The sequence below is a fragment of the Schistocerca americana genome, chromosome 8 (genome assembly GCF_021461395.2).
Source record: "Schistocerca americana isolate TAMUIC-IGC-003095 chromosome 8, iqSchAmer2.1, whole genome shotgun sequence".
In the NCBI taxonomy this organism is placed as follows: Eukaryota; Metazoa; Arthropoda; class Insecta; order Orthoptera; family Acrididae; genus Schistocerca; species Schistocerca americana.
In genome coordinates this window covers 122,418,010-122,431,452 of record NC_060126.1, presented here as the reverse complement: position 1 = coordinate 122,431,452, position 13,443 = coordinate 122,418,010, and positions in this window count along the sequence as shown.

Sequence of the window (13,443 nt, the reverse complement as noted above, 5' to 3'; positions counted from 1 at the left end):
TTTCTGGATGCACTTCTGGACGTGTGAGGTGTCGCGTTCTCCTGCTGGAATTTCCCAAGTCCATCGGAATGCACAATGGGAATGAATGGACTCAGGTGATCAGACAGGATGCTTACGTTCGAGTCACCTGTCAGAGTCGTATCTAGACGTATCAGGGGTCCCATATCGCTCCAACTGCACAGCTCCACACCATTTCGGAGCCTCCACCAGCTTGAAAAGTCCCCTGCTTATGTGCAGGGTCCCGGTATTCATTAGTTTCTCTATATCCGTACTCGTCCATCCGCTGGATACAATTTGAAACTAGGCTCGTCAGACCAGGCAACAAGTTTCCAGTCATCAACAGCCCAGTGTCGGTGTTGACGGGCCCAGGCGAGGCGTAAAGCTTTGTGTCGTGCAGTCATCAAGGCTCCGAAAATCCATGTCGATGATGTTTCGTTGAATGGTTCGCGCGCTGACACTCGTTGACAGCCGAGCATTGAAATCTGCAGCAGTTTGCGAGAGGGTTACACTTCTGTCACGTTGAACGATTCTCTTCAGTCGTCGTTGCTTCCGTTCTTGCAGGATCTTTTTCCGGCAGCAGAAATGAAGGAGATTTGATGTTTTACCGAATTCCTGATATTCACAGTACACTCGTGAAATGATCGTACGGAAAAGTCCCCACTTCATCGCTACCTCGGAGATGCTGTGTCCCATCGCTACTGCATCGATTATAACAACACGTTCAAACTCATTTAAATCTTGTTAACGTGCCATTGTAACAGCAGCAACCGATCTAACAACAGGGTCAGACACTTGTCTTATATAGGCGTTGCCGACCGCAGTGCCGTATTCTACCTGTTTCAGATCTCTGTATTTGAATACGCAGGACTATACCAATTTCTTTGGCGCTTCAGTGTACATTGTTAAGGGCTTTCCAAAAGTCACAATCAGTGGCGTAATTTTTTATCGTTTCTGTATTTTGGATGGGTGTTATCCGCTTATAAAACGGCTACCCAAGCTTAGAAATTGTTAGTAAATTTAGTGGCTGTCATTGCAATTCATACTGATAAAATTGTTTGGTGAACTTGCTTCCTGTCACGCCTATTTGGAGTGACTCCTTTCTTGTTTTTGGGAACTGTATACTCTCTGTTTCAAGACCTGCTCTTAATGGTATAAAGTGTTAAAATTTGTTTTTAATGAATTGACCAAGTTTTTTTAAAGCTTGTGAGTGTTGAGATTCATTTAGTAAGGTTTTTTAAGCTGTACTCGTCATATTGTTGTTAAGCAACAAAGTGTATTCCATGACACAACAAATGACGAAATATGTGAGTCCACCTTCCATGTGTTTTTCTTAAAGTTATCCCAAACCTAGTTGTAAGGTATCAATGAGTAGCCTGTAAGTAGATATCCTCGGTGTAATGAAGCAACTTAAATCACATAATATAGGCAAGTCTTCCGATGCACGCTATATACCAATTAGAATAATGAGGTAATATCCTCGTGCTTAACAATCATATGCAACAGGATACTTTTCATTTAATCAGTACTGTGCAGGAATTTGCAGGTGTTGGTTGATTTTCGCCCCCCCCCCCCTCAAATAATTATTGTTTTGTTTTACGTAGTTAAGCATTAGATGCACTACAGTGTATCAGTTCGATGATATCTACGATTTTCTGATTGTTTTGGTTTACCGTACCCGTGGTCTCCAGAGGGTCGTTACAGAGTAATAATACACTGATTGTGAGAGGAGAAAAGTCATGGGATAACTCATAATAGCATGTCCAACTTCCTTTTGTCCGACGTGGTGCAGCACATCGATGAGGCATTGACTCAACACGTCGAAGGTTCCCTCGATAAATATTGAGCCATGTTGTCCCTGCAGCCGTCCATAATCGCGAAAGTGTTGCCGGTGCAGGATTTTGTACGCCTACTGAGCCCTCGGTTATGTCTCATAAATATGTGATTTGATTCATGTCGGACGATCTGGATGTCCAAATCATTCGCTAGAATTGTCCACAATGTTCTTCAAACCAGTCAGGGACAATTGTGGCTCGGTAACATTGCACGCTGTCATCCTTAAAAATGAAGTTCATGAATACCTGCAAATAGTCTCCAAGCAGCCAAACATAACTATTTCCAGTTAATAATCAGTTCAGTTGGACCAGACGACCCAGTCCATCCCATGCAAACACGAACCACACCATTTTGAAGCCACTACCAGCATGCGCAGTGTCTTGCTGAGGCGGCCGCTGTGGCCGAGCGATTCTAGGCGCTTCAGTCCGGAACCGCGCTGCTGTTACGGCGGCAGGTTCGAATCCTGCCTCGGGCATGGATGTGTGTGATGTCCTTAGGTTAGTTAGTTTTAAGTAGTCCTAAGTCTAGGGGACTGATGACCTCAGATGTTAAGCCCCATAGTGTTTGGAGCCATTTTAACTATTTTTTGTCTTGCCGACAACCTGTGTCCATGATTTGGTGTGGTCTACGCAACATTCGAACCACATCATCAGTTCTTCTCAACTGAAATAGAGACTCATCTCATCAGATGAAGGTCTTCCAGTTAGGTATGGTCCAACCGATATCGTCACGAAGTGTTGCAGACGGTGTCGTGCTGTTAGCAAAGGCACTCGCGTCAGTTGTCTGCTGACGTAACTCCAAATTTCGCTGCACTGTCCTAACGGATACGTTCGTTCCATATTTATTCCTATGGTTATTTCTCGCAGTGTTACTTGTCCGTGATGACAACTCTACCCAAAAGCCACTGCTGTCGGTCGTCAAGTGAAGGATGTCGGCCTCTGTGTTGTCTGTGGTGAGAGGTAATGCCTGAAATATGGTACTCTTGCCACACTCTTGACACTGTGTAGCTCGGAATATTGAATTCCCTTACGATTTTCGAAATGGAATGTCCCATGTCTAGCTCCAACTACTATTCCGCGTTCAAAGTCTGTTAATTACCGTCGTGCTACAATAATCACGTGGTGAAACTTTCTAACTACTCACTTGAGTACAAATGACAGCTCCGCCAATGCACTGCCCTTTCATACCTTCTGTACGCAATACTACCGTCATCTGTAAATTTGAATATCGCTGTACCACGACTTTTGACACCTCAGTGTATAATAACTATTTGTTCGGTTTGTTACCGTAATTTCCTTTGTTTCTGCGGAACTACCTCCACAAGAGTGGAAAAGCAAATAATACGCAATTATCAAAATACAAAACATAAAACACAAAGTAATGAAACAATCCTCAGACAGAACAAGTACACTTTTATCGCTGTGTGTTCAGTCTGCTTTGTCAGCATGCAGTACAGTGCATAACAAGTGTTAAAAATGTCGACCACCATGTTCTGGTTTCTTTCAGCCGCCTACTATTCGACCACAATATTACTGCATTTGACTTATCGTAGCCGATATCGGAAACATGCCGTCAAGTTACGGTAAACAAGGGCAGTGGTAACTAAGGGAAGCACATCGCACTGTGAATGATTTTAAGGCAGTTGTGCATATGCTATAAAGCGGTTCAGTGTGTCCTCGCGAAATATTACGATAAAAATTCACGGTAAGCCGACCGAAGCGCCCTCGCTCTCAGGTACAATAATATTGTGGTCGACTAATATCTCCGAGTACAGTTGCGAAATTACTGTGACTTGGTTGCCATCGCTGTGGGAACAGCTCAGCAGTATCGTTTGTGGTTATGCCGGTCTTCCATCGCATTTAGTGAACCAATACACATGGTGCATATAGGCTAACTCCTCAGCAGTAGAACCATCCACAGTACCGCTGTACGAGGTGCATTCAAGTTCTAAGGCCTCCGATTTTTTTATCCGGACTGGAAAGAGATAGAAACATGCGCATTGTTTTAAAATGAGGCCGCATTCATTGTCAATACGTCCCAGAGATGGCAGCACCGTAAGGTTCAAATGGCTCTGAGCACTATGGGAATCAACTGCTGTGGTCATCAGTCCCCTAGAACTTAGAACTACTTAAACCCAACTAACCTAAGGACATCACACACATCCATGCCCGAGGCAGGATTCGAACCTGCGACCGTAGCAGTCGCACGGTTCCGGACTGCGTGCCTAGAACCGCGAGACCACCGCGGTCGGCGCACCGTAAGGCAGATGGAATTTTACCGCCAGCAGCGAGAATGAGAACTGTTTTAAATACTTAAAACGGCGACGTTTTCCTTACTTGAACAGCGTGCAATCATTCGTTTTCTGAATTTACGTGGTGTGAAACCAATTGAAATTCATCGACAGTTGAAGGAGACATGTGGTGATGGAGTTATGGATGTGTCGAAAGTGCGTTCGTGGGTGCGACAGTTTAATGAAGGCAGAACATCGTGTGACAACAAACCGAAACAACCTCGGGCTCGCACAAGCCGGTCTGACGACACGATCGAGAAAGTGGAGAGATTTCTTTAGGGGGATCGCCGAATGACTGTTGAACAGATCGCCTCCAGAGTTGGCATTTCTATGGGTTCTGTGCACAGAATCCTGCATGACGACCTGAAAATGCGAAAAGTGTCATCCAGGTGGGTGCCACGAATGCTGACGGACGACCACATGGCTGCCCGTGTGGCATGTTGCCAAGCAATGTTGACGCGCAACGACAGCATGAATGGGACTTTCTTTTCGTCGGTTGTGACAATGGATGAGACGTGGATGCCATTTTTCAATCCAGAAACAAAGCGCCAGTCAGCTCAATGGAAGCACACAGATTCACCGCCACCAAAAAAATTTCGGGTAACCGCCAGTGCTGAAAAAATGATGGTGTCCATGTTCTGGGACAGCGAGGGCGTAATCTTTACCCATTGCGTTCCAAAGGGCACTACGGTAACAGGTGCATCCTACGAAAATGTTTTGAAGAACAAATTCCTTCCTGCACTGCAACAAAAACGTCCGGGAAGGGCTGCGCGTGTGCTGTTTCACCAAGACAACGCACCCGCACATCGAGCTAACGTTACGCAACAGTTTCTTCATGATAACAACTTTGAAGTGATTCCTCATGCTCCCTACTCACCTGACCTGGCTCCTAGTGACTTTTGGCTTTTTCCAACAATGAAAGGCACTCTCCGTGGCCGCACATTCACCAGCCGTGCTGCTATTGCCTCAGCGATTTTCCAGTGGTCAAAACAGACTCCTAAAGAAGCCTTCGCCGCTGCCATGGAATCATGGCGTCAGCGTTGTGAAAAATGTGTACGTCTGCAGGGCGATTACGTCGAGAAGTAACGCCAGTTTCATCGATTTCGGGTGAGTAGTTAATTAGAAAAAGAATCGGAGGCCTTAGAACTTGAATGCACCTCGTATATCACTGTGTAGATACAATTAACACTGTTGTAAAACCAACACGAGAGAGAACCTATCAGATCTAAATGCAAAATCAAGGGCGAAGAGTAAAGGGGATATAATTATTATCACCAGCAAGTATCGTGGGCAAACGGACAATTTTCTTTCCAAACAAGACACACAATGCATATGGTCGATATGTGCACTGTTGTGCAGATATTTACAAAGCAGAGAAATTAAGGTAATGGGCTAGGAAGTCAAACGAAATGCAATCACTCTGTAACATGTAAACGGAGATCTCAAGTACTTTATGCCAAAATACTCAGAAAATACCGGGAGGTTATAAACTGCAGCTATAGTCAGAGGTACAGTGTGGACTGCAATTCTTGTATAGCAGCCAAAATTGATAGATAAGACAGTACCTTAATGTAGAAGCAATTAACGATGGAAAAAATTAGTTCCAATTTAGGCCACCAGGTGCAAATCCGGTGCTTAACATCTCGTCGACGTCTCCGGTGCTCGTATTTAACAAATTGTGCAAGTGGCGGTTAATAATAAAATCAACATTATGCCGTATCCACTTGTTTGACCTTGTCTGCCGACGTCTCTGTTGTAAGGAATATGGCAGAACTCTCCATTACATAAAACAATATATCCAACTTAACGCTATTCTTTGCATTGTGTAAGCGCTCAGATATCGATAGTAACTATCTGAGGACGAAATATGGGAGCGCGATTCTAAGCATTGTTGTGAGACGAGGCCTGTCTGCGAGAGTGTAAGAGTAGTGTCGGTCGAGAGCTCGGAGGCAGAAGACGTGTCACGCTGCCCCCAAGTTGGTGATGGCAGATCTTCACACTCAAGCCCGGATTTCTTTTATGTAGCCAGTAGAGATCTAGGTGGCTTAACTACGCTTGAAGATGGAATTCAAAGTAAAACACGCAAGCTTAGCGCAAAAGCAATTGCAGGGTTAGGCTCGTGATTGTTAGTCCGAGTTTGCGATAGCCATGTTTTGCTTGTCCGTGAAAGAAGCCTCCTTACCCTCCAAATAATAATATTCTCCACATCTAAATAATATACTGTGATTAATAAATGTTAATGTAACTTTCAAATGGAAATAATTTGTTAATCTGACACTCAGCCATTATTGACACATATGTCATTTGTCATTGTCATTATTAATACTTGTTCATGATGTTTCTGAAGCTATAAATAGACTTAATTAATGAAATCCCTTCTCAAAAGTTATTTATTAGTTAACAGGACCCAAGCAAACTCTTATTTATTAAATTCATTCTTAGTAACAATAAGCTTTAGCCGCTGCTGCTGCATGCTGCTGCGAATTGCAGTAAACCGCATGGAGAAAGGCAGTGATCTAAAGAGGTAAGTGCAAAACTTAGGGCCAAAATAAAGATACTGACACATCACAACATGTTATGTACTCTGGAAATGAAGTCCCATGCTTCCTGACATACCGTAGGGGAAAGATGCGCGACACCCGCACCGCCGTAGTAGGCAAGGTCTTAGTGGAGGTGGTTTGCCGTTGCCTTCCTCCGACCGTAGTGGGGATGAATGATGATGATGAAGGCGACACAACTACACCCAGTCAGGGAATCCAACCCGGGACCCCGTAGTCGGGAAACGAGAACGCTACCGCGAGACCACGAGCAGCGGATTCAAGTACTCCAGTCCAGTAAATTCTGTTGCTCAAGTCAGATTCTCTATCACTTGTGAATTCATATTCAGATACGCACTCTGATAGCTTATCCAAATGCTAGTTTTAAGTTTTTCATGTAACGATCTGTTGAGTGCGTAAATGACACTGAAACTGACACACATACACCACCCACACAGTGTTATGCAGGTTAGATTCCATTTACTGATAGCTCAGGTTGCTTATCGAGTCCAGTTTCACAGACAAACATAGACAATATTGGCTGGAGCTAAGTTACATATGTTTGTTGTATGGACGTTGCTTTAGCCGCTGTTGCTGCATATTGGCTGTAGCCACGTTACACCGTTCCTAATCCATTATATATGGAAACATTTCTATACGTCTTTCGTGCATTCACAGCGCCAGATCTAAATCTGGTAGCCAAAACTGAAACTAATTTTTTTTTCGGCGTAAATCGGTTTCACATAAACGCATTCGAATATCTACCAATTTTCACTGCTGCACGATAATTACAGCCCACACTGAACCTCTCTGAGTAACTGCACTTTAGTTATAACCACCCGGTGTGTCCGAACAACTCCGACACCTCGTCTGCGAAGTTCGAGTTCACGCTGCATAAGCGTGACAGCGTTTAGGAAATTTGGAAATTTGTATTAAGGTCTTGTGGGACCAAACTGCTGAGGTCATCGGTCCCTAAGCCTACACACTACTTAATCTAACTGAAAGTAACTTACGCTAAGGACGGCACACACAGCCATGCTGGAGGGAGCACTCGGACCTAGGTCCGACGGGGGAAGCCGAGCGGACCGCTGGGCTAATTTGTGTTTAGTTTCAACAGAACGCCGGTAGATTTTTAAATTAATTTCGTTATTTTCTTCGCTTAGAGAGAGGCTCTTCGTTTTTCCTGTCGATATGTTAATTTAATTACGATGTAGACAAAGCTATACGATGGTACACATATTTCTTTGTTCCTGTTCAAATGGCTCTGAGCACTATGGGACTCAACTGCTGAGGTCATTAGTCCCCTAGAACTTAGAACTAGTTAAACCTAACTAACCTAAGGACATCACAAACATCCATGCCCGAGGCAGGATTCGAACCTGCGACCGTAGCGGTCTTGCGATTCCAGACTGCAGCGCCTTTAACCGCACGGCCACTTCGGCCGGCTCTTTGTTCCTGTTAACTACGCTTACATTAGAATTACAATTCATAAAATGCAATAATTACATAAAATACATCAGCTATAAATAGGCAACTGACGATAATTTCTGAATACGTGAGCTGAATGGAAACCGAGTGAGCTGTATGGAGACAGAGTGCAAACTGGCGTAGAGTATCGTCAAAAGCAAAAGGAACACATTGTCGCTAGATGGCGGAGGAATAACGCCCAAAAATAGTATCATGATGACTTTCAGTCATCTGTAATCAAACTGGATGCCGAACTCTGTCTAGTTGACCAACTACAAGATGGCAGCAACGGAGTACTAATAGAAAGCAAATGAAAATGAGTTCCGTTTCTGCGCCCATGTGAGGTTATTACGTCGTATGTTCGAGATTTATGGACAAGAACAACTGTTTCAAGACTAGTGCAAAAAATACGATAATAATGTTGTTAAAGTTCAAAATGTTTTGTGTCACTTCGACATGACGTTCGATGCAGAGGACACGAATCTGCCGGCGCAATGCAGTTCTGTACCCAGAGACCAGAGTTCTGCATTCAGGTGTTATAGAGATCACTGCGACTTGTACACAAGCCACGTAATAAGAAAATAAAATTCAAACTATGAAATACTAAATAATTACATTGGGCTGATTGGTGCCGTGGTCCAAAATTCACTAAGCGTTACTGAATGCCCAACAAGCAACTAATTTGGCAGAGCTCGATAAATGGTATTTTTTGAAAAACTTAGATAACTTACAGAAATTTACGAGAAGCTGTACTGAACCAAACGGATACTACACTAAGATATAACTTCCAAAGGCGAAGAGTTTTTCCATTTAAAAGTGACTGTCGACGTTTTCCGGTTCACTCTTGGAGAAAGTTGGATACAAAGGGAGACGTCGTTTCTCAGGTCTCCAGCTATTCCATTGTCGGTAGTCAAGAGAAGAGCATAATTCATGTTTCAGCGAACCAATTTGTGGTTGAGGACAGAGTCAATTGTGGTAGAATCATGGTCGCCTCCTTTTACGAGCGGCAGTTCTTCCCCGTTCGCTGATTACACGTGTTTCGTAAGACTGAGCCTTAATTTACGTTCCGTGGTAACTGTTATTCCCGGAAAGAAAAGCTGTTGCAATGAGGAAAGAGTTCAAAGTTGGTGCCTCGAATTCGACAGTTCAGCATTGTGCAAGATAGATAATGTTAGAAATCTTGCAGCACAATTAATGTCTTATGAGCTAATATGTTGTCAAAAACAAAAAGTAGATACGATTGTGTATGACATGAAAGCGGATGGATGACAGCTACCCACGCGTGGCAGTCACGGGAGCTCGAAATGTTATACCGTTGTGAATGCAGACTTCCTCTACGCCGGCCGCTGTGGCAGAGCGGTTCTAGGCGCTTCAGTCTGGAACCGCGCGACCGCTACGGTCGCAGGTTCGAATCCTGCCTCGGGCATGGATGCGTGTGATGTCCTTAGGTTAGTTAGGTTTAAGTAGTTCTAAGTTCTAGGGGACTGATGACCTCAGATGTTAAGTCCCACGGTGCTCAGAGCCATTTGAACTTCCTCTTAAAATTCCAACTGGTGAGTAAAGAAACTACGTACTCGTACACTCCATAAGAATTTGTCTGCCACGTAGTCTGCGAATGTTTCTGTCGTCAATCGTTTTTTAAGCTGCTTTTCGCAAAATGTCATTGGTTTCAATCCTGCCCCCGGTAGAAATTCGTGGGAGATAGTGCGCGGCGGTGGCGCTATGCTCTGCCCATGACGCAGTTTGGGATGATCAGCATTCTGTTGTCCGCATTTTTCCAATTGCCTCCTATATAATACAATCGATATATGGTAAGTTCAAGCGACTTAGACTTTCAAATTTTTACAAATTGCCAAAGAAATCATGGTTTAATTGATTTAGTGTTACAAAAACAATCCAAGCCTACGAGACAAGTCACCAAAAGTACTTCTGGACAAATATACAGGGTGATCGAAAAGTCAGTATAAATTTGAAAACTGAATAAATCACGGAATAATGTAGATACAGAGGTACAAATTGACCACATGCTTGGGATGATATGGGGTTTTATTAGAACCATAAAGATACAAAAGTTCAAAAAATGTCAGACAGATGGCGCTTCATCTGATCAGAATAGCAATAATTAGCATAACAAAGTAAGCCAAAACAAAGATGATGTTCTTTACAGGAAATGCTCAATATGTCCACCATCATTCCTCAACAATAGCTGCAGTCGAAGAATAATGTTGTGAACAGCACTGTAAAGCATGACCGGAGTTATGGTGAGGCAGTGACGTCGGATGTTGTCTTTCAGCATCCCTAGAGATGTTGGTCGATCACGATACACTTGCGACGTCAGGTAACCCCAAATCCAATAATCGCACGGACTGAGGTCTGGGGACCTGGGAGGCCAAGCATGACGAAAGTGGGGGCTGAGCACACGATCATCACCAAACGACGCGCGCAAGAGATCTTTCACGCGTCCAGCAATATGGGGTGGAGCGCCATCCTGCATAAACATCGTACGTTCCAGCAGGTGTTTATCAGCCAGGCTGGGGTTGATGCGATTCTGTAACATATCGGCGCACCTCTCACCCGTCACGGTAGCAGTTACAAAACCAGAATCACGCATTTCCTCGAAGAAAAAAGGCCCGATAACGGTAGATGTGGTAAATCCAACCCATACCGTGACTTTCTCGTCGTGCAATGGTGTTTCCACGACAGTTCTAGGATTTTCGGTAGCCCAAATTCGTTTTGCTGTCCAGCGCCATCTGTCGGACATTTTGTGAACTTTGTTTTTTTTTTTTTTTTTTTTTGTTCTAATAAAACCCCATGTCATTCCGAGCATGTATGTAAATTTTTACCTCTATATCTACATTATCCCGGGTTTATTACGTCTTCAAATTTATACGGTACAAAAAATTTTTGCTAATAGTCTCCGTGTGTATTAACACACGAAATTTCACTCTAATGACCTGCCTATGGCCAAAAATCGTATAGTTACTCCTAACTCCTTTCTCGAATGGGATTCTCTGTCTCATTGCCGCATTTAGTTTCTGTATTATTTTTCTTAATAGCCATAGTAAGTAATTCGTATACATTGTGGACGTATCAGAAGACTTCAACTGTTGAAACTGAAGGTAATATGTAACGAATTAGCTACAACCAGTTTCTTTTACAGACCCTTATTCTCCAATGACGGCATTTCAAAACGCTTGGTATCCCTTCTTTTGATGTTTACGTTTATTTGTGCGTCGTGAACGTTGTTTCTTTCCTAACGACCTTACAGAATTTAGCAATGGAAGTTTTTAAGACTGCTACTGTAAAACATCCTTAGTAAAGAAACGATTTTCACGACACGTACATAAGAGTGAACATAATGAGGCGCGTGAACAGAAAATGAATGAAGTCTGAGAAACACGAGTTTTGAGACATAATTTGTTGGTGTGGCGTGTCGGGTAAAGGATACCATTTATTTCGGTACGTTAACCCATAAATATTAATGTCACGGGAACTATAGTTTTGGCTTTATGAGCTAGGAGTGCTGCTGTCGTTCACGTGACTGAAACGTATCAGTCTAATTGAAACTAATTTAAACACGTAAATTTTAACCATAAACAGTAATTTCTGACATAGAGGTGTATGGAAATATGTACATGTGAAAAAGTTACGGAGAAAATAATTACGGAATCGTAATTACACTAATGTTTAGAAGTCCGTTAATTGGTAGGAACATTTTATATGATATGAATCTTCTGTAATTAGTAAATATAACAAGTTTATTGTTAATATTTGATACCTAAGCGTTTATACACGCTACAACTTATATAGAGACTAGAATTCACTCTTGTGTTTAATATATAACAATCTAGATAATCATTGAAATGTGTCATTTGTTTTAGGATGAGAGTTTTAATTGTTAGTTAATCAAAAATGATTCTAAATAATGCCGAGGATTGTTCGGGATTGTTAAGAAAGTATAAAGAGTTACAGCCATGTTGGCAAAGTATTTTGTGTGATTTTGGACAGAAATCATGTAGCTTGTTGTGATAATTTACTTCATTATTGTAAGTATGTCACAACTTATTTCAGATTTGTAAAGATGCTCTTATTTTGAAACTGTAGTAAATATCAAATGAAACACTGTACTTGATTAATTTTTTTTTACTTTATAGTAAAAACCTACAGTTATTGTTCTAGGACTTCTGCTGCGACGGATTACCAGCTACGATGAGTAAAAAAATAGCCCCTAAGAAAGATTTATGAGGGCCCGGCCGCAAAGTATGGGAATCAGGCCCATGAATCAGACCCACGGCTCACCATTAGGCCTGATGTTACGTCTAGTCCAAAATTTTACAATCGACCATAAACGCAACGTTATCATCTCGCCAACGTCACATATGTAATAGTTTAACTACCATTTCTCGCTGAAAGTCTATCAATTCCCGTAGTGCGGCCATAATGACGTCAGAAATCTTTTCACATGAATCACCTGAGTAAAAATGACGAGTCCGCCAATGCACTGCTCTTTTACACCTTGTATACGCGATGCTACCACCATCTTTAAGCCAGTTTTATATAAACCTACCACGTGGTGACCCTCGTCAAATTTCTACGGAACGCCAGACTCGATTTCCTACTAGTCACATGAGTGTTATTAGTTTTCCCATGAGGCACAATACGTGTCCGCGGTATCCAGATGGTAGACACTGGCTCTGCGGAGACCAGGTCGATACCCGAGATTACGCGATTCACAGGGTCAAAGTTCATGGTCCTTGTGTGGTCTCGCGGGGAAGTACTGGGAATATAAACTAAGCAAAGACGCTGACCTGGCTGAGGTGCCTCACGTTATGTCGATGGAGGCCGCGTTGGCTCGTTGCCAGGGGACGCGCTCTCAGGACGTGCGAGCGGCAAGTCGCTCACCCCGGTTGGCAGCACACCTGTGGCACCCCTCTCCTGGAAATGTCCCTGTCCTAACTACAGGCAGCGCATATAAATCTAGCTGTTCAGTAAGCGAGTGGGCAGGGGCTTTATCTTTAGAATGCAGTTGTAACGTAACAGGGGATAATATGGAGCTCTTCCAAGTAGTTCATAATGTCAATGCACAGCAGCAGAAATAATATGTTCAGCTGGTGTACTTCACTCAAAACGTTTCATAGTAGAATCAAGTTATAAAGATGTTTAGAACAACTGCAAAGTAAGTTGTTATTTTATTAAGAAGACACCATTCAGTAGTGCCAAAACATGGAGTTATTTCTAATAATGTAAACCTGATAGCATGTCACAAATTAGTTCTGATTTTAGCTTTCCGTTCTTAAGAATAAAATTTGCTTAAGA